Source organism: Rattus norvegicus, chromosome 19 (genome assembly GCF_036323735.1).
Source record: "Rattus norvegicus strain BN/NHsdMcwi chromosome 19, GRCr8, whole genome shotgun sequence".
Lineage (NCBI taxonomy): Eukaryota > Metazoa > Chordata > Mammalia > Rodentia > Muridae > Rattus > Rattus norvegicus.
The window spans coordinates 63616877-63643725 of record NC_086037.1 but is presented as its reverse complement, the minus strand read 5'-3'; the positions used below and the strand labels follow the sequence as shown (position 1 = coordinate 63643725).

Below are 26849 nucleotides of genomic sequence, written 5' to 3'. Positions count from 1 at the left end.
GGCATCAGATCTGATAGTTCCTATGTGGTAACCAGTGATATGTAAGGCAGACTTGGTGTCCACAACGAAGAGGCCATTAAAAGAGAAATAATTCATCCTGGAGAAAAGGGACTCTACATTCTGATCTATTCTAATACTATATTAAATTCCCAATGAAGGTGTACTATAGAAAGAATGGCCATGCCTCACACTCTGCTATTGGAAACTGTTTTTGATTCTGCAGCATCAGTGAGTGGCCAACTTGGCATGGAGATGAAGGGGCTGTGTATGTCCAGAGGTACAGAGTTTGAAGAACACAAGGAAGCACTGATAATTTATGATGATTTAAAAGGTTTGTTTCTATAGTGATAACGTTCAAAGTATTAGTAGTAGCTACAAATGATATTTCCATAGATGACTCAAAGGGAAAAATTTAATATGCAATTAAACTTGTGAACAAATATCTAAACCCTCCACGATGGGGGAAGGCGCTGAACTGTCCGTGCTCCCTTGAACCTACTGGAAATTTCTTCACATACTTTATCATAGTGACATTTAAAATAGCTTCTAGAGAGAATTAAAAAGGAGAGAGAAAAAGAAAAAGCTAGACGCATTATGCACCCTCCATGAGGATTTATGGGCATCAGTTACATAACATCATTCTTTGAGATAATCTGCGAGCACCCCAGGAGGAGGGGGAGGGAGGTGAAAGCGCCCCACCTGGGGGAAAATGCAAATTAGATGAACGGCACCACTCCGTGTTTCAATTAGGCTTTCAGCGTGTTTCCACTCAAAATGTCCTCTGGGCTTAATGTAAATGTCACAAAAAGACAAACTTTAGCTGGGAGACAAAAGCCACAACTGTAATGGGAAGTTTGGCACATGAATTAAGGGGCTTAATCTTCCTGACCTGGATGTCAGAGCTTTCTCCATTTCTTTGTTTCAAACATTGGTTCTTAGGAATGCGAACCCCAAAGGCATAGGATTCTCACCCTCACAGAAAATGAAGCAGAGGAGAAAATTAAGCTGCACTACCAGGAAAAGGGAAAATGCAGATGGATTTACAGTTCTCTGCTAAGTACTGAAGACCTCTGCTCCTACAGAGAGATCTGAACTAGGGTGTGTGTGTGTGTGTGTGTATGTGTGTGTGTGTGGATACTTAGAAGGGCATTTGGCTGCATCTGTGGTCCATTCACTCCCATCTTTGATGGAAAATAGTTCCAAGGGTTGTAGGCCTAGCTTGAGGCTTGCAAACTGCATTCACCATAAATTCACCCGCAGCAATGCTCACGGTCTTTGTGTACCAGTGCGAGGATGCCAGTGAACTGGGAGGCAGGGCTGTGAGCCAGTCATCCCGGTGCTATAGCCTCACAGGGACAGGATCTGTATCCAACACCTCTACCCACATGCCAAGGAAATGGTCCCTTCAGTGTGTAGAGAGGTCCAGATCTACAGCACTTGTTAGATTTCAACCACACGGCTGATTCCATGATACCAACTTGCCCCCAACTGCCTTGCAAATTCTCTGAACTGTATTGATTCACAGGACTTCCTGCTCTAGACATCTTCAGAGACTTGGCACTGTCCCTGTATGGGTAAATATACCCTTTATTCCCTCTCATGCTAGGCTGTACCTTTCTTCCCAGGACTGTTTGCCTAACCCAAACCACAGAATTCAATTGCCCTGAGAGCACAAAGGGCTCACACATTAGTTGAAGTTCAATATGTAGGGGCTCAGGGAAGAAGGCCTTTCTAAGGAATAAACTGGCGTTCAGTTCAGAACCATTGGATGGACTCACCATGGGACACACAATATTGACCCAATGGCCCTTTGTGCCCCTCCATATCCCACTGGTACCCAGAGGCACTAACATCTGAAAGAACTTAGTGGGCTTAGTCCAGAAGCTCTTTATAACTCCATGAAAGACATGAGATGAAAGAAATGAGATGTTCCCAAGCCCTCATTGCTCACACCTTCTGGGCAATAAGCAGTCGCTCGCATGTGTGCAGTGCCACACTTGGTGGGGCACACAGTGATGATCGACCCATGCTCCAGCCTCCATTTGTGATACCCACCTGGATCCTGAATGCACTGGGCTATACGCTCTACTTCATGTGTGACTCAGAATTGTTTTGACATCCACGGGACTTGTGTGAGGTCTTGGGGGTACCTCCATATGACGGATCAGCTCAGGAGTGGATTTGTACCTCCAAAGACTGGGTAGATTTGATAGACACACAGCTCTCATGAAACAGCCTTAATACCATCTCGCGTGCATCAACTCCAACTTTGATAAAACAGAGTTTCGATTCTATCATGTCAGGGGAAGATATAATGGATGATTCAGCCAAGGAAATCCTTAGTACAAACCTATCTTTGCCAAGTAAACCCTGAAGGGTTTCCTCTCAGAAAAAGACAGAACCCACATCTGCTTTCAGGGGATTTTTTTTTCTTCCTTCCACAGACCATTAAAAACTGAGCAGCTAGTTCCCAGTTTCCAATTTTCTGTCAAACTCATCTGTGTCTTTTAAAGCATGGAAAGCTACTCTCTGATTGGATACTGAGCAAGTCTATCCCAGAATTGGAGTTGGAGATGGAGTGAATTTGCACAGGGCAGAGAGCCTGACACTACACGATCAACACCAGGGTGGAAACCTGGCAGCCAAGCCTTGGAGCCGCTCCCCAATCAAAGTGAGGAACCATGGCACAAATGCAGGTGAGTGTTTTGTATGACTGTGATGATCAGAAACTTCCCCAGTCAATGAGAGAGAGAGCCGTGGATTCAGCAGGGCTGAGAACCACCACATCCAGGGATGTCGAGATCTCTTTGGTGACTTTGGTTGAGTCAACTAGCCTCCTTACAAAGCCCTTAGCTCACCTTGCCCTACTAATTTGTGTATATATATATCTGTGCTCCTCCTGGTGGGTATCTCCAAGGTAAGTGAACACGAGGAGAGGTTTCCTTTACTATTACGGGAAGAAAAAAAATGCCCTTACAGTTATAGTCAAGGGGATTCCCACTGTGGCAGGCTACCCCGGAATCCAGAGCCCAGTTGGGTTTCATACCCTGGCAAGTCTTGAAATCCCACTTTCTTCTAGGCTCTACCAGCAGGCGTCTTTATGGAGGACAGGGCCTATAAGGAGAACAGCATGTGCACCAGGAAATAGGCACAGAACCAGAAGATAGATGGCAAAAAGACATGACACTCCTTCCCTGCCCAGCCCCGTGGGTCCATAGTTCAGAGTTGTATATCCAAGCTCCAAGACTTGCAAGCCATTGGCAAACGGGAAGAGTCTCCATGACTGTTGTTCTGGTTTGTGAAAGCAAAGCACTATGGGAAGTGGCAGCCTAGTTTTGTTCGGTGGCTTTGCTCTGATGCTGGGAAGACCAAGGTGGGAGAGAGTTTCAAACCCAGACAAGTAACTGAGGTGCCCATTTAACATGCCAAAGAAAACCTGGCTGCCCAGTTCTCCCTTCAGTCCCTCAGCCCCTACCTGTCACAGGGTCTTCCTAGCTGGCATACCCCACCTCCTACCCTAATCTTCTCTAGCCCTGGGTTGGGGGGGGGGGTGGCTGGGCTGCTTCTCCCTATATAACCTAATCATTTTGGCTACCTGCTCTCTTTTTGTACCACTGGGGCTCCTGGCTGTTGCCCTCTCTACCCTTTCCCTCCCCCTCCCTCTCTCCCCACATGGCACAGCTCAGGGTCCCATTCACTCTGGACTCTCCCAGATATCCCTGCCTCTAACCATGCTCTGCCCCTTCATCTACAATACACTGTCTGCTCCAGCCTAGTCTTTATGTTTTATTCAGTGGGGTGCCTTTACTTCTTAAAGGAGTCATAGATTTGGGGTCTTGAAAGAGGGCTTTTCCTACAAAAGGGTAGTGGAGAACCACTTTCTCTAAGAACTTTCTAGAAATGTCAATCAAAGAAGAGGGCAGGAGTGCACTTGGGAGATGCTCTGAGCTCCTGCAGAAGCACATAGAAGATGCTCAAAGAGAAAAGGGGAGAGAAAGGGATGCAGCTGTGCAGACAGAGAGCTCTGCAAGGCAAATGTTGGTATTTCTTTGACCTCATATTTATCTATATCCTGGAAATGCCTACAGGAGTTCAGGCTATCACTTAGAAGCCCTGTTCTTTCTGGATGAGATAATTTGCCTGTCACTGGATCCTTTCAACTGGAACGTGTCTGACTACTGAGCAATGGATTGGGATGGAGTCCAGTGTTAGATGATTCTCATACAATGGAGGAATGAGATTATCCCGAAGCTCACCATATTTATCCAGCAGCCCATTAAACATGTCATTTCTTCACTTCCAGTGTGCATGATAGTAGACAGGAAGGAACAAATGCCAAGACAAAGATGAATACTGTGTGCTATCTACCTCCGTGATATTTAGACTCTAGAACGTTGACCCCGTGAAGATTTGGAGGGCTGCCATATTGGAGCTCAGTGTTCCATTTCGTCATCATGTCAAAAGGCCAAATAAGTAGCATATGGTAGAAATTACCAACAGGCAGATCATAATTCAATGTAATAAATTCTACCCAGCTGGGAAAGCAAGCCAACCCGTGAGCAGGCTCACTCTTCCCAACGGCCAGACTGAGGCAAGAACTTATCAAAGAATATGTCTTGTATCGCTAAAGAGCTGAGCTTTCTAAAAATGGCTTAAATAGGCAATCTTAGCCTAATTTTCATAGGATTTATTACAAAATTGAATTTGTTCTAGACAACTGAGCTTGTTTGTGCCGAGTTACAAAACTAGATTATTTTGGCATAAGATGTAATAAGCCAATCTTGAAAAAGCTTGTTTCACGAAAGTGGACAAGTTAGTTGGGTATCAAAAATCTGTAAAATATTGGAATATATTTGAAACATCAAGTCCTGGTTTGTGATGTGGCTAGCAGTCCCATCATACACAATCATCTTTATTCCACACAATCTAGTTGCATGAGTGGCCCTTGGCTCATATGAACTTATACTAAAGATCGCAAAAACCCTTTCCACCAGATTTATAAGGCATTCTCTGGAACATAGCAGTGCTGCTTTCTAAATGTGGCACCCGAGTTCCTTAATAATAGTTCCCATCGACAGCGCCTTCTCTATGTGTTCAGCAGTGAGCCCCCTACCTGACCACCAATGATTTTTAAATCTCCCATAGTTCCATGAGAGCACTGTTTTATAGATAAGGAAAGATGAGCCTTTTAGAGGTAAAGACTATTCCTTAAGGTATAAAGAGAACAGTTGGAACAGTGTGTTTTGCATCAAACACAGACCCTGACTAAGACACCTGCCCTGTGACCTGGAGGATATGGAAGGAGCGATTTATTCCGGTTGTAGAAAGTTCTTCAAGGGTCTAGAGGGACCTGCCTCAATGGGAGGCTGAACACTTTCTGCTTGAAGTTAAAAGAAGTATCAAAGATTAAGTTGAACAAAACTTTGAAGTGAAGAGACCTACCAGGGGAACCCACAGAGCAATAATCAAAACCACCCACGAATCAAAGTCTATGGAAAGACAGGCTTAGGGCATCTGCACTCCAGAATGGAGTCTAGAAATGCTTCCAGAAGACAGGGTAAATATTGGAACATGTGTTAATATATGCAAATATGTTTGGGGACTGAGCAGCAATGTGTGTCTTTTCTAGAGTATGTTCCTGACATAACGCAAGCTTGATAGCTTTAAAGTAGTCAACAGGGATGCTCAGTCAAACTACCACAGCCCCTAAAATGCTAGTTTCTGCACCTTGAACATTTTCTCACAACCATCACTTTAGGAACCAAGGACCTCTGAGGGCAGGAAGTTCCTAAATCCATTCCTCTCCAGCTAGGCTCCGTGGCTGTCCTAGCACAGAGATGGCAACCCAGGAGTCCTAGTGGATTTTCGTGGTTGCAACCAATTAACTCCTCCACCTCTCCCTAATTTCAGCGGACGAAGCTCTCACCAGCTGTGATTACAAACTGTTTCTGTCTGGTTGACAAGACCCAATCAAGAAATTAAAATACAGTGACTTGGCTTGCAGTACACAGGGCACAATTAATTCTTGCATGCATATATGGGTATTTTTTGATGTCAGCAGGAACACAAGCAGCCCGGAGGTCATGTCTATTTATCCTCTGGTTGCCAAGAGACATTGCATACTTCATGCACTGTAACTTCATTATCCCCGGCTCCAGCTGGTGGGGATGGAGGGCATGTTGGCCACGTGGGTCTTGTCTCTCATTGGAGGTATTCTCGTGTCTCTTGATTTCCTCGCTGCACAATAACCTTTGCCCCTTTCCCAGGAAGTAAACACCAATGTAGCCCAAAGCCTTCGCGCTCTGTTTCTTCCTACCTGAATTATCATGGAAACGTACGAACCAAAGGTAAATCCTAGCTTCCCATCAAAAGTGGCAACGTTTGCAATTGAAGGGTCTTCTATGGGATCTCAAGGATGTTACTGTGATTACGTGTCTCGAAATGGTCTTTTAATGCGCCCACGGCAAGTCTGAGGTTCTTGAGATTTGTAGCTCACGTTCCTTTCTTTATCTACCCGCTTCGAGCTGAAACATATGGTCTCACACAACTGTGATATTTACGATAGCGAATCGCGGATGTTTAAATGGGAGTAATCTGAAAACACTCAAATGCTGAGATGCCGCAGTCTTACCGCAAACATTACCAAGTGAGGACCTTTGGATTATGTTGATTTCCAGAGAGTATCAGGAGGAAGGGGGCTTTACACATCTCTGGAAGACATGTGGAAAAGAGTCCCTCCCTCCCCGCCCCCAAGAAACACTTCAAAATAACTGCGGGACTTGGAGAGTGTGAATCTAGTATTTCTGTTGGAAAGTGAACTGGAGCTGCTTCCGGACACAGGTGGGCACACAGGCTGGGGAGTGCTTCACTTGCACCCATCCCAGGACACATTATGGAGTGGTCATTTATAAATACAAAAGGTTAAAATGTAGTCTGTTGGAGGGACAGGGAAGGAAGAGATAACCCTTTATCTTTCCATCGATCGTGTATATTTTCCCAAATTTACAAACTGTACGCGTGTCAGGAATTATAATTTACTTTGACTTTTATTAGAAACTTTTCCCATCCACTGGACATGGTAGTACCCACCTGTAGTCCCAGAACTCAGGAGGCTGAAGTAGGAAGATTATGAGTCTGAGGCTACCCTTGGGCTACATAGTGAGACACTATCTCAAAGCAAAACAAAAGTCCCTTTGTCAGACAAACCCACCCACAAAACTTTCTCCCCAAATTTTATCCTGTCTACAAGAAAAGCAGGGATGGGTTTGGAGCAGAGAATGAGGGAATGGCCAACCAACAACCCATGGGCAAACACCAATCCCTGACATTATTAATGACACTCTGTTATGCCGGCAGACAGGAGTCTAGCATGGCTGTCCTCTGAGAGGCTCCACCCAGCAGCTGACTCAGACAGACACAGACACCCACAGCCAAACAGTGGATAGAGCTTGGGGACTCTTCTGGAACAGCAGGGGGAAGGGTTGTGGGCCCCGAAGGGGATAGGAACTCCATAGGAAGACCAACAGATCAACTAACCTGGACCCTTGGGACTTTCAGAGACTGAGCCACCAACCAAAGAGCATTCACAGGCTGGACCTAGGCCTCCCTGCCTATATGTAGCAGATGTGCAACTTGGTCTTCATGTGGGTCTTGAACAACTGGAGCAGGGGCTGTCCCAAAAGCTGTTGACTGTCTGTGGAGTATGTTCTTCTAGCTGGGCTGATTCGTCTGGCCTCAGTGGGAGAGGATGTGCCTAGCCTCATAGAGATTTGATGTGCCAGGGTGGGGGGATAGCCAGAGGGGTCCCTATAGGCTCAGAGGAGAAGGGGAGGGGGAATATGGGAAGGACTGTGGGAGGGGTGATTGGTGGGGGGGGGAGTGAGTGGGATGTAAAGTGAATTAAAAAAAAAGTCCCTTTGTCACATTAGGTAGATAGATTCTCAGTGAATAATTTACATCAATAAATAGATTAACTCCATTGTCTTCCATGGCCTCTTTGTATCTCCTAGTGTAGACGGCACATCCATAAAGATGCTTGCTTATGCTGGACCCCGAGGTGTTCCCCTTTCACAATGAGCAGCTGGGCAGTAAGAGTTACCTTCCTCTCTGCCTTTTGTGCAGATATCCCAGTAGTTCAGACCCCTTTGGAAACTTTGGCTTCAAATAAAAAAAAACCAACCGACAGTTTATGTAGACTTAAGAACCAACCCCCATGAACGATTTCTTGAGTCTACAGAACATGAGCGCCCTCTGTCCTCATAAATGACAACTGTCTGTCTTCACATAAGTGACAGGTTGATGTTCGTGTGTCTTGTTTTGTTTATTGTATCTCGCTACTGAGGTTGGAATCTACCATGTCCAGACGGCTTTCCCGAGCTCGGTACAAAATGGAGGACTCCCTTTCCTTAGCGGGCCTTCCTCTTCTCTTCCTTATCTGGAGAGCGCACACTCCACTCCACCCGGCAAAATTACAAGTTTAACTTCCTGGAATGCCTCTCCATGCAAATGAGGTCTCCCCAGCCTTAGCCAATGAAACATCACCCTATGAAGGACCTATTTCCATTCTCTAAGGTTCACCCCTTAAAAAGTGTCTGCACTTTTTAAGTCGACCCTGAATAAAGGTATATGCACAAGCTAAGATAAGTGTCAGAGAGCTGTTTCATTAAGATCCTCAGAGAAGGCCTTTTCAAGCCCTTCCCCCAGGCACTCACCCCCAAACAGACAAGGATCCCACAGAGCCCACCCACCCCAGACTCTGCTTCAACCTTCCAGCCTGGTGCACGGTGGTGTCTGGACGCCCCGAGAGGGAAGAAATAGAAGACGCACAACCACAGCTGGACCCCAACCTGAATACCACATGTGTTGCCAGTTCGATGCTAAGAATAAAGCATGGTGTTAGGCTGTAGGACACTTGGGTGTTTTATCTCTGGCTTTGTACCAGACTATGAGCTTTACTAAGGCAGAATATCTCCCAGTTGGCCATTTTGTCTCTAGGGTTCTACAGGTGCCTGAACATCATGTGTTGTGGAATGAATATTTGCTTGCACAGAGAAAGCTTATCTTCTTGCCAGAACACAGCCACCCGCTAGAGTGTTGCTTTCTTTTTTTTTTTTGGTTCTTTTTTTTTTGGAGCTGGGGACCGAACCCAGGGCCTTGCGCTTCCTAGGCAAGCGCTCTACCACTGAGCTAAATCCCCAACCCCTAGAGTGTTGCTTTCAACAGGAAAAGCTGATTTAGGTTCTCATTCTGCTTTATATTTGGTTCCTCCAGTCCAGAAGAAAAATCTTTGGGCCAGTCGGGACTTGGGCAGTCCGACAGCTCTTGCTTGCACGGACTATAAGTGTAGAGGCTGACCAGCTGTGGGCACTCAGTAGCTATTGTCTGTGTGGATCAGTTAAGATTGCCAGGTAACTCTCATGCCAGATCTCATGCTGGCTTCTAGCTGTAAGGGGCAGAGTGTGGTTCTTAACTCTTTGTTTTCTTCTTCTCCTGTCAATGTGAACAGGGAGGGAGGCTTGAGGGGAGCTCCTCCTGAAATGCTGAATTCTCCTTCACTGACTGACAATTAGGTGTAGACGGTGCCTTGTAATTTAAGGCAGGGAACATTTTAGCATCCTCCCTAAAACTTGGGATCTGGACTTATGCTCCCACAGGCTGGCATGAAGGTCTAAAGCCCACCAAGAGACACGAAAGCTTGTGAGTCGGCATAGCACCACACTTCACTCTCAACCTGAGGTCAAGAGCCCACAGCTACCACACAGTTCTAGCCCACTGTTTGGTTTTGCAAATAATCTTGTGAAAAAAAATGCCACATCTATTACATGTGACCTTAGCTGCTACTGTTCTACAGGTTCTCCATATGTAGAGTTGAACAGATTTTTAAAGAAGATGGGGGTGGGGGGAGGAGGAGGAAGAAGTGGAGGAAGATGAGGAGGAGGAAAAGGAAGAAGAATGAAGAGGAAGAAGAGGAGGAGAAAGATGGGAAGAAGAGGAGGAGGACAGTCTCTCTTGTAAATGTAACTCTTTTGTATTTGGTTTTTAGCAGAAAGGGGCTAACCCCTTCTAGGCCAAGGTCAAATTCCACTTACAGTCTGAAAGAAGCTATCCTATGCCACTTCGGTACACAGGTAAGCAAACTCATGGAGGGCATATTTCACATTCTCGGTTTCATGACTAACCACAAAGACTGTCAACAGAATGGGAAAAATGACTCAGATACATGCACGCAAATGTTATGCCAACGTGAGCGCTGCTTTTAATTTTCCTAAAATGCAATATGTTGGGAGAAAATTTCCATTCAAAATAGGATCTCAAGAGGCCCGGCTTTTTTAAATACTCCTTTAAAAATCCATTATCAGTCATTAAGTATGGGGACAAACTGCAGAGGAGATGAATTGTCCCCAGGGAGCAGAAGGGTACCGTGCATATCTATATATTTATGTTTCTAAGACAATAATTTAATTTAGTGCTAAGAAGCTGCCTGGTTTGTGCTTTTAATCAAGTTCTCATGTCTTACTGTTTGTCTTCAAGGTCCAGCTTCCCACACTGAAAGCAACTGTCATATAATCATATGATGTGTCATTAAGTTTTGTTCTTTTCTTGTATGAGGGCCATCATTATTTCCTCTCCAATGGCCAAGGGGGCTGCGTTTTCCTCCATTCTTTCAGTGAAACCTCCTGAACGTTTAGCTTCCTCCCCAGCCCAAAGGTGAGAGAGCAACCATGATTATTTTCCCTCTGATGAGGGTTTGGGTCATTAGCAGAATAGTCAACTCCCATTTCTTCTAGTGAAGGAGCGAACAGTAAAACCACCCAGGAAGCTAAAACCCCTCAAATTGCTTGATTGTCTCCTGGAAGTTAGGTGCTACACTAGAAAATGGAAATGGCCACGGTATATAGTGCGTGCTTCCAAATCCAGTGAACCCAACACCCCATTCAGACAGTGACACAAATCCCCTCTGTAGTTTTACATGTTCATGATGACTGACTGTGTTCCGGTACTGATCTTTAATGACTGTTCAGTAAAGCATCATTTCACGCGCTCCTCTCTCAATATTCGAATACTCTAGAGCTACAAGTGTGCCACTCTGGGCTAGAGAAAAGTATAGAGAGAAAACTGCGGTGATCTGATCCCAGTAGGAGTGTGTCCGGGGGTGGGGTGGGGGGGACAAAGCCAAGCCCAGTCCCTGTCCCTGTCTTAGTAGCAGCTCTGACAATGCTAACTATGCTTTCAGGGATGCAGCCCCGGCTGAGTGACCTGACTGACCCCCGAGGAAGGCAACCTGACACGAAGGGGAGACTCCTTGTTCACCCCGATGCTTCAGAGGATAAAATGCAGGGTTTGCTGTAAAGTTTTGTGTAATGAGAGAGAAACAGAGAGGAAGAGGAATGGTTCAGACTCGAAGGGGTGAGGAACGAAATGGGGAATGGAGAAAAGGGAAGTGAGGGAAGGTGATAGGAGACCCTGGAAACAGGGCTGGTATGCATGCGCATTCGTGTGTGAGTGTGTGTGGGTGCATGTGTGCATGTGTGTGCGCATGCAAGTGTGTGTGTATATGCGTACATTTGCTGCATGTGTATGTACATGTGTTTGCATGTGTGAGTGTGCATCCACTGTCCTACACACACACACACACACACACACACACACACGCACAGCACATATCTGTATGTTTATTAAACAAGTCGCTATAGTAACCATGCTTTACTCTCTCATTGCCCTAGGTTGAAAAAAAAAAGTCTCTGAGACATGGAAGCCATAGGCAAGGTGGACAGTGAAGGCAGAAAGCCCCAGAGACTTATTTATATACAGCACAAAGGGCTCGAAATCCCTTAACATACAGAAGTGTGTGTGTGTGTGTGGGGGAAGCTCACTTTTATTATAAGCATCCCCTTGGGAATGCAGTGGGCCCGTGGGTATCTGATTCATATCTAGTGTTTGTCCACTTCTGTTCCCAGGCAGTCACTGCTTACAGCATGTATTAAGTCACTGCCCCACCAGCATCCCACAACAGTGCAGGATCCTAACGTCCTTCCCCATTTACAAATGAGAAGCAAAGCAGAAGGGGAAGCAGGGAGGCTTGTATAGAACCCCCTGGACTCCAGCAGGCCCATATGGCTTAAAAGCTCTAATCTCTTCTTTACCTAGCAAACTTAGTTCTACCTGTCACAGGAGTAGTCAGTGTCTTTGGTCAGGGAATCAGTCGTGTAGAACAAAGACATGATGTTGCCTGATCATAAGCAGGGTAGACATGGGAACCAAGTACTCTGATCAGAATTAAGAAGTCATCTGGTTTGAACTTGAGCCACGGAAGCGCCACAGCAGGTGTGCGTGTGGCAGGGGAGCATTTGCCTGAAGGAGAAGGAGAAACAGAGTTGTTTCCACCAAGGTTAAAAACGGACGGGTCAATTTCACCACGGCGGGGTGCATCCGCTCTCCTGCTCATAAGCGGTTCCGCATTCTCTAAACATAAAGTATCTTCATGACTCAGGAGGGCTCTTGGTGGGTACCTAGAAGCCTTCATCAGCCCGGCTAGCAGTAGACCCACCAACGAAGTGCTGCTTTTGAACAATCCCGGGAGCAACAAACCAACACATATTTCAAACAGGGAAGAGAAAAACAGGATAGGAGAAGAGAAACTTGCACAGGGACAGAGCGCCTCTTGATCTGGCGTGCCCAGAGAGATAAACTTGGAGAAAGCACGAGAACAAAGACAGCATCCTGCGGTTTCTGCACTTCCATTAAAACAAGCAAAGAAGCCGAAAGATCCTAAGCCTTCATTTCTGAGAGTTAATTGTTTAGCTCATATTAAAACTTCTTCCCAGTGCAGACAGAAGGGCATTTTACTGGTGTTAGGAAATAGTAGTCGCTCCTGACCCCTGTTTGTCCTTTGAGAACAGGATGAGATTAACCTAGGGATAATGTCTCTGGGCTAATAATGTGCACCTCCTCAGGAGCTTGTTGGACCTAAGATTCTCAAACCCCCTTCTGAGTTCTATTAAATGAGAGGCTCTGGGATAGAGCCCAACAGCCCGTGTTTATGCACAAGGATGATAATACCCAATAAAAGCGGAACATTCCTAACGCAAAAATATAAAAGCAAAGCAAAACAAAACCCACATAACCCCAATACTGTGTGGGGGATGACAGGGTGACACAATAGGAAGGCATAAGCTTGGGAGGTGGCTTAACGAGTTGAGCACCTGCTGTGTAAGCAGGTACTCAAGTTCAAATCCCCAGCACCCATGGAAAAGCTGGACTTGGTAGTGTGTGTCTGTGATCCTAGAGTTCCTATGGAGAGGTGGGGACATAGGAAAGACCACCCCTGGAAACTTGTGGGACAGCTAGCCCGGAGTATGGCAGTACCATACAACTAAGAGGGGCCCTGCCTCAAGCAAGCTGGGAGGACCTACACTTAAGATGTCCTCTGACCTCCACAAAGCATATCTGCACGTGTGTGTGTGTGTGTGTGTGTGTGTGTGTGTGTGTGTGTGTGCACATATGTGTGACACACACAGATACATAGACACTGCTGTGTAAAATTAAGTTCAGGGCTGGAGGCATGGCTCAGAGGTCAAGCACACTTGCCATTCTTGCACAGGACAGGAATTCAGTTCCCAACATCTAAATGGTAGTTTATAAGCATCCAGAATCCCAGCATCTCCTTCTGGCCTCTGAAAGCTCCAGGCACACAGGTATAATACATACAATACCATACATACATACATACATACATACATACATACATACATACATACATACAAAACACTCATATACATGACTAAAAATGAATAGATCATTGGAAAACTAATGTCAAAGGTGTGTATGAAACTGAAAGGAACTTCCTGCTTAGGGATGGGTTCTACCTCTAAGATGTGTCATTATATCCATGTAGATAGTCCCCACATCTGAAATCTGAACTCTCTCTGGGCCCACACATTTCAGATTAGAGAGCATTGCCCTGTCTTGGGTATGCTCCAGAGAATCTTTTCAAGGTATATATATGAGATGTCCCCTGTTGACTCTTTTATTTGAAGTACTCTGTGTCCATTGCGGGCATTGGTATGGGCACTTGTGGAACCTTTAGGAAGTGGGGACTAGCTGGTGGAAGTTTCTCCCAGGGAGCAGGTCTTAGTGTTTTATAACCCCACCCTGCTGGCTGCCCCATCCATCCCGGTGTGAGCAAACCATTTCGTGGTCCTGTCACAGAGGCAAGAGTCACTCATGCCACCATCTCTTCCCAGTACGATGAAGTGTGCCCTCAAATCACGAATCAAATACAGGCCTCACTTCTTAAGTTGCTTCTTGCCAGGAGAGTATTTTGAACAATGAGGAAAGAAACCAATACGTCTCTCACAGCTATACAGTGCATCACATCCATCACACTCCAAGGCTAATTCTGTACCATTTGATACTAACTTGCTTTTGAAACTTCAAAAAGTATGTTTATTTTGTGTGTGTGTGTGTGTGTGTGTATGTGTGTATGTATATGTGTGTGTATGTGTGTATATGTGTGTATATGTGTGTGTGTATGTGTGTGTATGTGTGTGTATGTGTGTGTATATGTGTGTATATGTGTGTGTATGTGTGTGTATGTGTGTATATGTGTGTATGTGTGTGTTTATGTGTGTGTGTATGTGTGTGTATGTGTGTGTATGTGTATGTATGTGTGTATGTGTGTGTATGTGTGTGTATGTATGTGTGTGTGTATGTGTGTGTTTGTATGTGTGTGTGTGTTTATATGCTTCTTTATATATGTGTCATGGTCCAAGTGTGAGGGTCAGAAGACAGTTTGGGGAGTAAGTTCTGTCCTTCCACCATGTGGATTCTGAGGATCGAACTTGGACCTTCAGGATGTGTGGCAGGTGTCTTTACCGACCAAGCTATCTCTCTGGCCCTTGATATTAACAACTTAAATAATAATGCCAATCAAATATCCAGGCATCACATCAGCTTTAGAGTCCGAGTGATGCCAGTCTGAGATGTGAAGACATGCTACCCCCTCTCCCCCTGTGCAGGATTCTGCACGGAAATCTCTGTCCTTCAATGTCCCACTCTGTGACAAAAGGAAAAGAATGATATCTATTGCCTAAAACTATCTTCAGAAAACAAAGGAGAAGCAGAAAACTTCTGTTGCATAGGTAGACAACGTGAAGCAATTGCAGGCGTAGTTTTCCTTGGGGTAATAAACTCAACCACAACCAGTTTACAGCCCTTCTCCTTTAATAAACACCATACGCTGGGCAAATGTAAGCACAGCTTCTATTGAGCTGCTCGAGTTAAACGGAGAGGATTGTCTTTCTGCAACACTATTAGCAGAAGAACATATGTCTCCAAAGGAGCAACAGAATGGATGCCACCATCGAAGGGGCCTGTGACATGTCCTTCAGCCAGTCATTCTTTCAAGTGGGGCAGGCATGCGGTATGGGTCCATGTCATAGGAAGGATGGAGAGAGAGAGGGTAGGAGAATGGGATGTCTTCCCAACCCAGAACATTGTCAGTGTCTGCCTGGACCACAGCAGGTGCTTCTTAGACATGTCCAAATATAACTTTATATCCCTCCATGACAGACTGTCTACCTCCTTTGGAATAAAGGACGGGACCTACTCGCCACTCAAGAATGATACTCAAAAATCATTTGTACTGGGCTCAGAAGCAAGCTGGGCTCATCAAGAATGTCACAGGGGACTGAATGCCTGCAGACAAATTTTAAATCAGATGAGGATTTGCATAAAGTGCCCGGCTCCAGATTGCCTCATCACATACGGCTTGCTTCATGATGTATTGTGTACACCTCTGGCCTTCACTCAATCCCTCAAGCCCCATCCACATCCCAGCCTTGCGCATCCTCCCAGAATCCTCCTTCCTGCCTCCAGATCCTTGCATTAACTGGTCTCTCCATCCTCAGTGCTCTTGTCTAAAATTTCCTTTCTTGGATTTATCATGTGGTAACTTCATCCATCATTCCATGACATTTCCCTGTGGGGTTTCCTCCTTGGTATTTCCCAGTATTAGAATAAATTGCATAGTTCTTGTAACTTATATTATTTCCTGAGTGCCTTTCACTGGGATATAAGCTCAGGGTTTTCAAGGGTTGGGGACAGTGTGTGGTATTAGTAGTATTAGTGGCATTCTGTGCACTGTGTGTTGACCACAGAATGGATTTTTCTCCCTTAGTGTACTTGTAAGGCTTGTGGGCCATCCATTGCTGAATGATGAAGAAGAGATGAGAAGGCAGGCAGATAAGGATCAAGGGAGGAAGCAGAAAACACGACATGAAAGTTTGGTTGTTGTTGAGGTAAGTATTAAGTATGGCTGCGGAAGAAAGAAAAGTCAAGAGGGCTTCATCCAAGTGGTAGGCAGTCTCCTGACTGAGATGATGTAGAGTGGAGAGTTAGGGAGAAGATGGAATGGCTTAGCAGCTGGAGACTGATATCTGCGCAGAGCTAGGTCACAGCAAGATGTCACGTGATCGCTAAGACAGTAAAGACTCAAGACTGCCCAACACCAGCTTAGACCAACATGGCCAACCCAACCATATTATAAACTACCCTGTGCTGGTCTCCCCCAGCCCCAGCAGCTTTGCAGAAGTGCCTGTTTCCCTTTGGTACCTCAGGCTATGCCACATCCCCAAACCTGGGTTAGGAATGCAAAGGGAATTAACCCTCATCAGCAAAGTCTTACTGCATTGCTAGAATTCCCTGTCTTAACTCATGAACAATCCTCCTTCCTCTCAATCCAAGTTTGTTCATAAAACAAGCTAAGATCCCACCCAGTGCAACTCTCTATAGGAGCCTGGACCTACTTTGTGAACGTTCTTCGACCCTTCAAAGAAGACTTCCGTCAATTCTTTTGTCTCATTTCTGAGTTCTTTTTCTGACAGTAGAAGAAGCTTGGGTTAGCAGTCTCAGTCTTACCTGTTTTTGAGTTTTCCCCAAACTTCACCCCCCAGCAACAGCCTACTTTCCAGCTAGTAGGTCAACCTTACTGGGGTAGAAGTGAAGAGAGAACTCTCTAGAAACAAGCTTCAGCTCTGATCTGCGTAAAACTTGGCCTGTGTGGTAGCACTGGTCAAGCTGATCTACACTTGGATCTGCAGTTTCCACATCTGCAGGATGGGCTTCGTTGCTACAGACAACTCTTGGGACTTGATGCAGCAAATCCCTGCTTGCCGCTCACTTGTTGATGTTGAATGCGAAGGAGGGGGCTGTGGATTCCGCATGTCCTCACAGTAACTTTTGCCCGCTGAGACTGGGTATGGTTGAGAATGTGGACCAAACACAGGGTTTTAACGCTGAATCAACATCGCAATCTTGAGAGCTAGACTCATTCTATTCTAACTTCGCCATCTTGGGATGAGCTGGGGTATGGAAATACAATTGCCCAACATTGAAAAGAATATGTTTTTAAACATCAACAAGGATGACCCACTTGTCACAAACTCCCCAAGTCGTAGCTCACTCCCTTGGTTTTCTGTTCAGAAACCATCTGTAGCAAAGCGACAGTTCTGAGAACGAACAATCCTCACTTACAGGCTGTCACCATAGAGAACTGTGTCATTAAAGCTGCAGCGTGGGGAAGGCTTGGCCAGTCTCCTGCCTCACCCCATCTTCTGCAAACAGAGCCTTTGATTTGCCCCTGAAATACAGGCTGTTTTTTTTTTTTTTTAAGACAATGCCTTGGGGGAAAGTAAGTTATGTCAGTCAAAACTTTTATGAGACATGTCTAGATTTTGTTTTCTTATACACCTGGGAAAAGGTATCTCAGATCACACTTTTTTTCCCTCTCTCTTTATACTAACAAAAGGTTATATTATCACTTGGATCTGAAAACACGTCTCTAATATGCCAATGTATTCTCTCAAGGTAGTTAACTACTGTGTCATTTTTTTTTTCCAGATGTGATTGAGGTTTTAAAGTACCTCTATGGAGATTTTCCCAGGTGAAAATTACCATAAAGCGCCAAGTTAAAGGACAGCTGGGCTCAACACTGTGCAGCTAAAACACAAGCCATTTTAAAATTGTTGACCTCAATGTCGCTAAATGCTATGCTGACCCTAGATGGAAAAAGATGCTGCAAAACTCTGTTAGTACATGGTCAACTGCAAACCATTGACGTTTATCATATTAAAAGCAAGCAGACAAAACAAAGCAGGCTAGGCTAGAAATGTTATGAACAATACAGAGGAGGTAAAATTTAAGTTATTTCACTATTTCATTCTCATTTTGAACTGGCATTGATGCAGAGGGTCCTCCCAAATCGTAATTACATATGTTTTATTTTTATATATAGATTTGTATATACACACATACACACACATAGTGTCCTTGTGTGAGCATGCACATGTGTGTGTGTGAGAGCATGTATGTGTGTGTGCCTACAGAGGCCAGAAGAAGATGTCAGATCAGCCAGAGCTAGTGTTAGAGACACCAGCAAGCTACCCCACCTGAGTTCTAGGAGTGGAACTTGGTTCCTTTGCAAGAGCCATGAATACCCTTAACCACTGAACCATTTCTCTAGCCCCTAAACTCATAGTTTCTTCCAAGTCTCTTAAACACCAGGCTGAGAGACATTTTAAAGAATGTAACCCGCATTAGTACATGAAAACTGGAATAAAGGACAAAGAAAGAGAAACAAACTCCAGTCCAGCCTCAGGTCCCCGAACGAAACTGAAGAAGACCACATACCTACCAGCACTGCATCATGGGATAGCATTCCATTTGGTCCCACCTGCACTGCATCATGGGATAGAATTCCATTTGGTTCCATTTTGTTTTAGCAACTGTTTAAACAGCCTCCCTCTTAAAGCTCTTGACCAATCACATAGCTAATGCGGTTGTCCAGGCCCAAGCCTCGAACGGTGTGTTGTTGATTCAATTCTTCCTTGCAGGAATCCTTTTCAGTCTCCGGAGCCCTCTCTCCCCTTCTCAATCCCTCCTTATCTCCATCTAGTTCTTTGTTCTTACCTTCTACAAGATCAGAAGCAAGACCATGGGTACCTGTTGCACAAGGGAAGGGAGTCTGCCGATAAATAGCATCCCCCGGTTTCCACACATTAGCCTATGAATGATGCGAGAGCCTTGAGACTGCTGTGGGCCAACACCCTCAATTGTTTAGACGCCCCTTCTCCTATTAATTTAACAAGGAAGGAGAATATTTAAGCAGAGAGAATTCACTCTGAATTTCCTCCAAAACAAACCAAAGGAGAACATAAAGGAAGTGGCAGGGAAGCCCCATAAATACTCAGGTTCCTGCTTATGGAGAATTATTTAGGAGCTGGAGCATGCTGGGTAAGCCTGGTTCACAGATTCTTAACTACTTCTATCAAACAGTCAGAGGTTGCTGGGAACAGAGAAGCTGAGGCTCCCCCTGGGGAGGTGTAATTGCTCTGAGTCCTAACTCTGGGGCAATGGTAGGGAGAGCTCCAATTGGAGCCCTTCTCCTGTCCCTCAACTTTGCAGGGCAAGAGACTCAGGAGCCCCTTGACCTCCTGTGATCTGAAGGCCATGCTTGCTAGCATAAGAAGCAAAGGTCCTTTGATGCTCTTTTCCACAGTCAGGGTTGCATCCGTGACTGCCGTGACTTAATGATTCTACATTTAGTTATTCACCCTGATTTGTCCCTGTTTATGGGTATGGCTTTTTGAAATATCAAATAAAAATACGTAAACCGTTTAATGAGATTCGGGGTCACCAAACCACAGCTATGTTTTGGAGACACAGGAGAGCCGGAAACCCAGTGTTGACCTTTTTCTAAAGGAAGAGAGCTGCTTGCCACCCAAGAATGATACTCAAAAATCATTTGCATTGGACTCAGAAGCAAGCTGGCCTCATCCAGAATGTCACAGGGGACTGGATGCCTGCAGACAACTTTTCAATCAGATAAGGATCTGCATAAAGTGCCCGGCTGTTGGAAAAGGGCACCAAGTTGGGCATTGTCTTGAGATTCCGGCTCCAGGGCCACCAGAGTGAGCCGAATCATCTAGATTTACCAGCAGTGTCTTCGACTACAAAGGACTTTTACAGTTTCCTCTATAGCCTTACGTAATGATGCTACCAAATAAGCCGTAGAGTGCGTTCGGTATGGAAACATGTTGAATAAATAGATGGGCACGGGCTGAAGTTCTGTGAGAACTGTTCAATTCCCAGCTTACCTGTATTTACATTCCTGTACAGTTCTGTGTGAACCACTCTCTCTCAGACGCCAGCACCGTATGGCTCCCCATGCCCCTGCCTGTTTAAACGCCCTTCTCAGGAGGGTCTTATCTGATGACCACCAAGTTTTGCAGCCCTCCTCCAGCCCAGCTCCTTTGACTTGCTTTATTATTTTCTACCACGTTGATTACAACCCAACACCTAACATGAATGAGTCATGGCTATCATTACCTACAGGCAGTGCTTCCCAAGGGCAGGGTTCTCCTCTCCTCAGTATTCCACTAACAATCTACCATGACGTCGGCACTTCAAACCCCATGCACTTATTTTATCATACTTCCGTAGACTGTGAAGTTAATGCACATTCTCTGAAGCCTTTGGGGGTTGGGGTGGGGTATATGACTTTTTCTGCTACCTCAGCTTCAGGATGGTTCCTGGCATTCCTCAGGTCAGGCCTCAACTGTCCAATTTCTGCAGTCATCTTTACCAGCTTTCTTCTCATACTGCCATACAGCATGCCTACCACAGGAACACCTGCTTCCGGTTTAGGGTCTCCCTTGATAACCCATGTCCATTTGCAAAGGCCCTTTTCCCAAAAAGAGTCACACTCACAGGTCCCAGACATTAGGATATGGATGTATTTTGTTAGGGTGTGGGGGAAGTCGATTTGAGGTGTGTGTGTGGTGGGGCCGCAGTCAATAACCAATTGCATCATCGGTGGCAAAAGTTTGAGCATTGAGATGTTTGGCTTGTGTCAAATAATTAAAGGGGCCAGATACACAGGGTGGCTGGAGCACTATAATGTCATGGAGCCCCTTTTCCTGTCCTGTTTCAGTTTGAATCATCTCCCTTGGCCTCCTGTTCTGAATACCCAGTTCCTAGTTTGTGGCGGAATTATGAGAGTTGTAATGGCCTTAGGACAATGGTTCTCAACCTGTGGGTCAAGACCCCTTTGAGGGTTGATAAACCCTTTCTCAGGAGTCCCATAATCAGATATGCTACCTATCAGCTATTTACATTATAATTCATAGCAGTAGCAAAATTACCGTTACGAAATAGCAACAAAGATAAATTTTTGGCTGGGGTTTACCACAACATGAGGAACTGTATTAAAGGACAGCAGCATTTAGGAAGGTTGAGAACCAGTGTTTTAAGCAATAGGGCCATAAATGGTTAGGGAGGCTCGTCAAGGCTATAGCCTGACCCTCGCTCTCTGTTTCCCAGTCCACGGCCATGTTGTGAACAAGCCTGCATCATGGCTGCCCCATTGCAGAGTTGTTCTGTATGCCTTTCCCACTGTGATGGGCTGCCCCCTCTGAAACCATGAGTCAGCCCTTTAAGTTATTCTGTCATTTCTGCTGTCACAGTGATGAGAGAAGCAGTGGCCACGTCCCTTAGTTCCCTTTCTGTCCTAGGGTTTGCCTGTGTCAGATGACCTTCCTGACGGCTAAGAATGGAATAAGTCCAGGGCATTCTGTCAACCTGGACCACATTCCTCAGCTGCCCAGCTAAAACCTGTCTTCTCATCATATCTTGAATGAACTCAGGGACTAGACAGGAGTCATTGCCATGCACAAGGCACCGTTTATATCAAGTGTCCCTCACTCAGATCCAGTTATCATAGTATAAATGGCCACACAGAACCCTTCTGAAAGGAGAGGCAGAGTGTGAACTGGCTTCCCCAGAATGGCATATCCATTAGCACAGAAGCCAGACAATTACTTAGAACTTCACTGATTTGCATATATGTCTTCCAGTCAATGTATGATCTTCTGAAATTAAAATGAATGTGGCAGTTCATGGTTGAGGCCCTAACCACGGTCTGGTGGCTCCACATTCATGTGGGCAGTGACAGCTTGAATTCTGGCCTACTGAAGCACGGAGAGATAGAACACATCCGCTTTCAGCAAAGGGCACTATTTGCGTAGACATACTGACCAACTTTCATTTGCATGGAAAATCAACTTATTTAAACGGGTTGGAGGAACTCAGACCAAAGCGAGATAGCTTGTGCTATGTGGTTGACACAAAGGGCCATGCGTGTCCAATCATAACCCAAAGACTTTGTGCAGATGCTACCCTGAATAGCAGCCACAGGTGTTTGTAGAAGCAAACGCCAAGTCAGTAGTTTCCTTCACGGGACTTGGTGTCTCCCAGAATGTGAGGATGGTACACGCTCGTGAAACCAGACTCAAAGCAGAAAATGGAAGCGGCAGGAATCAGGGAATGCCTCTGAGATGATGAACGTGGATGGTGGGACTACCAGTGACCACCGAAGGGGAAACTGAGGGAACTGAGCACTCAGTTGTAGACACCCTCGTTATGTCCCTAGCTCTGGTGAGTGAGATGTTCCTCAAATCACATTATGTATCTAAGGGCCAGCCAGTTGGGAATGGGTATGGCTAGGGACACAAATGAATGACGGACACTGAATGGGTACTGACTACAACAGGCACTCTGAAGATGCCCTGTACAGGCCAAGGTTTTCTAACCATGACTTTTCTGCCTTCCTGAGGAAGAACCATTCTTGCTTTCCCATTATAGGGCATTCAAGAATATACTCTGCCTCCTTCCCACAAGATTCCAGTAGCCACAAAAATGACACTGGGTTTTGCCAAATGCCTCCTTGGGGGTTAAATATTCTTGGTCGAGATTCACTGATAGGTTCTCTCTTGTCCTATGAAGCATTAGCCTATCTTGTTGACTGGGATAGGCTGACATGGAAAAGCATGAACCCCGGGGTACGTGACTGAAGAGAGAGCCTCACCCTTTAGAATATATATATATATATTTCCTCAACATGTCATTTGATTTAATACTTATAGAGCTATTTTTTTTAACTCTAGAGACCCATTAAAATTTTATGAAGTCAACCACATTAATTTTTCAGCTTATAGTTTTGACTTTTGGTGAAATGCTTAAATTCTACCTTATCACAAGACTATAAAAAAATGCATCTCTGATTGATTCCTTCTACAGTTTTATGGTTTCCTTAAATACATATCTTGGTACCACTGGATTAATTTTTTGTGTAAAGACACACACACACACACACACACACACACACACACACACATTTCATTTATGTGAAATTTGTTCCTTGTTACTAAGCCAAAGAGGGAAGATGAAATAGCATAGTTTATAATAAATTCTATTATTTGGAGATAGCTACTCAACGTTTTGTTTAAAATGCCTCCAAGTTGCCTCTCTGTGGGTCTTTGCAGAAAGAATTGAGCTGCAGGAGTTTGGAGGCTGACAAAAGGAGAAGAGAAAAGAGCTAAGTGCTAATAGCCCACGGGAGTGTCGGTACTGAGATGCAGGAAAAGAAAGGGGGTAAAAATTAAGCTGGAAAGGTTACAGTTAGAGGACGCAAGTCCAAAGAATGTAACATAATGGGAAAACAGGAAAGAGGCAATTTTTTTTTTTTGCTATAGCAACACATTTCAAATATCAAACACAGCTCAGAGCTAATGGTTGATGGCTCCTGGAAGGACATACAACGTGGTACCTGAATGGATGTTTTTGAAAGACGAAGTGGAGAGTTACTAGTGCTCAAGTAGATGAAGACAAATGCTCGTGTGCACAGGGAAAGCTGCAGAGGCAGAGACCGGAAGGTTCTTCACTAAAATCTGGTGAGAATTCAAAATGAGAAGGGATAATATACCTGAGAAAGATGGGCCAAGGGAAAATTAATTATATAACAAGAGTCTTCTATTGGACTATCTATTAATTATTTCTCTCATTAGGGAGACCAAGTGGTGGCAAGAAGCAACTTAAGACGGGAAGGATTTCTATTTTTTCTGGCTTCCATGTTAAGGGAATATATTCCAGTGTTATGGGAAGAAGGCACAGCAGTGAGACTAAGCTCTGTCCACGGTGTTGAGAGGCTGCTTGCTAACTCCATGGCAGAATGGGAAATGGAGAAAAGAGGATGTTGGAACCCAGTCAGTGTTCTGTATTTTATCCCCCTCTTATTTGGTCAGGAAGCCCAAGGCCGTGTGATGGCACTGCCCCCGCTCACAGTAGGCCTCCTTTGGTATTTCTCTCCGGAAGAGCCTCATAGCCACAGTCAAAGGTGTGCCTCATTAGTGCCTCGAGCATTTCTTAATCCAATCAAGTTGAACACTGAAATTAACCAGCATGAGCCACTGACATTTACAGGAGACGCAAGTGGGATTTAGGGGAGCCTGTTAAGACTGTAAAACTATATCTGATTTGTGTGTTTTTCGGGATATGAAACCTTTTCACCCGTTATTGATAAGTGTGCTAGAGAATTGGGGGTAATGTCTACTATTCCCTAGCCAAGAACAATGACCCACTGGGGGGGGGTCTCCATGAAGATGTTTGAGAATAGATGGAGATATTAGATGGAAGCAAGGAGGAACGTATCAAGAGTTTGTCCTGAGGCTGTGTCTGGTCCCCAGCTCTTGCTTGGCCTCCTGTTACCATGTTCTAATATCAGCAAAACCATGGGCTCTCTAGAAGGAGGAGCAAGCAACTTTAAGCAAAGCAAAGGAAAGCAATCAGAAAAGAACCCCCATCTTCCTCGTGATTTCTGACAGGTGCCAGTGTTTCCACTTTGTTTCCCCAACCCTATGTCTTCCAAAAATGTCTCCAGTTAACACAAGCTGATTTTAAAACTCACAGAAAGCACAAGATGCTAATAATGTCCTTTATATGAGTGCATTTTAGGAAAACGGCCATGCCAGGGAAAGTAATAGAAGCATACTGGACATTGCCAAGAAAAAGGCAGCGCTGAAGTGGCGAGCTCAGGACTTAGGGCAACCCGAGACATCCGTGTAACAGTAGCAATAAGGATAGAACTGCCTTCCAGGAATACCCAAGTTGCTCTCAGATCTATCCAATCTCCTCAGTAGATTCGCTGACTCTGGGCACACAACTCAGGTGTTCTGGGTCTCTGTCTGTGGAATACAATGTAGATAGATGCCTTGCATCAAGAATGTCTGAGTTAACGGCTTAGACATATGCGTCGGTGCCTAATTAGTGCGTGTTCCACATTAATGTATAGTTCTACAGCCTCAGCTAATCCAGCTGGCTTCTCCATAAGAGGTGAAGCTATTTCAATCCCCAGCCTTTAAATATAGCCCAGAATATGAGGGCAGATGTTACGGCAATTCAGGATACTTGTTCCAGAAGACAGGTAGACGGCTGGGAAGGCCTGAACGTCCATGTCCCATATGCCTGGCCTTGACACCATCTCGTTCATTCACCAACCAAGCTCCTAAGCCTCAGTGCTCTTGCCTGCGGAATGGTGACAAGCACTCATGGGCTCAGTTTGTCTGGAAGATGAGATAGTATTACCTTTAGCTTACAGAAGGGCATGGATTTAGATCCTGCGGGAGCAAGTTGTTCAAATGTGTGTGTGGGAGAAATTGTTCGAACGCGTGAGTGTGTGTATGGGGGGGGCGTCTAACCTTTATTTACAGGACTGTTATCTTGCTTGTCGTGGATTCTTACATGAATGTTTATTTTTTTACACGGTATTTCATTAAATTGTCTTCAACTTTGATTACTGAGGGTTTGGGGCTTTTTGCTTTTTCTTCTGAATGACAGTTTAGTTCTAGCCTTGGAGCTGCTACTTCTAAATGCCGAGTGCTTAAATTTTATATATTTATGTAGTTCAAACATTTAGCATGATACTCAGCCTAGAATAAGACATTGTCGCTATTAGCACTGACATCATCATCATCACCATCATCCACATTACTATTATCACCATGGTAACCACCATCATATCACCACCATCACCATCACCACCATCACCACCATCATCACCGTCACCACTACCCTATCCCTGCTATCCCCATCACCATCATCACTGTTATCATATGTATCACCATCACCATCACCACCATCACCATCACCACCATCACCATCATCATCACCACCCCCCCCATCATCACCATCACCATCATCATCACCATCACCATCATCACCATCACCATCATCACCACCATCACCATCATCATCATCATCACCATCACCATCATCATCATCACCATCATTACCACCATCACCATCACCACCGTCACTACCATCACCATCACCACCATCATCACTCCCATTGTAATTTCCCAGGTCATCCTAGATAATTTTCCTAGTTCTGGGTTGCAGGTTCCTTATAAAGTACACAATGACAGTTCTACAGCTATCATTACTATTTTTGCTGTCATCCACACGAGACTTGGCTCCAGACAAGGGATCTGTCTGTCAGAAAGCCAGCAGTTGTAATGAACAGGAGAACTGCCAGGCAGAGCAGCAAGGCCAGGTCATGCTGGGTCCTGGGCTTCTGCAACGCCACCTAAGACTCATGCAGAGAAGCTCTGCCTGTTCTCACATGTGATAGATGCTTCTGTTCCATGGAAAGCCCATGGGTGTCCTTCCAGTTCAGGAAGTGGGTGAGACATGGAGTAGAGGCAGAGGGGAGTGGAGAGGAGAGGGGAGGGGAAAAGAGAAAGGGAGGGAGAGAGGAGAGAGGAGAGAGGGGAGAGGGGAGAGGGAAGAGGGGAGGGACAGGGAAGAGAAGAGAGGATAGAGGAGAGAGGGGAGAAGAGAGAGGAGAGAGGGGAGGGGAAGGAGAGGGAAGAAGGGAGGGGAGAGAAGAGGGAAGAGGAGAGAGAATGTGAAAAGGGAGAGGAGTAGAGAGGGAAGAAGGGAGAGAGGAAAGGTGAGAA

The 26849-nt window shown here is 45.2% G+C and overlaps 1 protein-coding gene and 1 long non-coding RNA gene across 2 annotated transcripts in view; one reads left to right on the top strand and one right to left on the bottom strand.

The window, feature by feature from the left end:
• Cdh13 (cadherin 13) overlaps positions 1 to 26849 on the bottom strand; it is a 1037872-nt gene that overhangs the window by 652397 nt on the left and 358626 nt on the right. The window lies entirely within an intron of this gene.
• LOC120098662 (uncharacterized) lies at positions 10513 to 20339 on the top strand. Its single transcript, XR_005497085.2, has 4 exons — positions 10513 to 10707; positions 11234 to 11406; positions 16178 to 16298; positions 17899 to 20339. It is a non-coding gene; the product is annotated as an uncharacterized LOC120098662 (long non-coding RNA).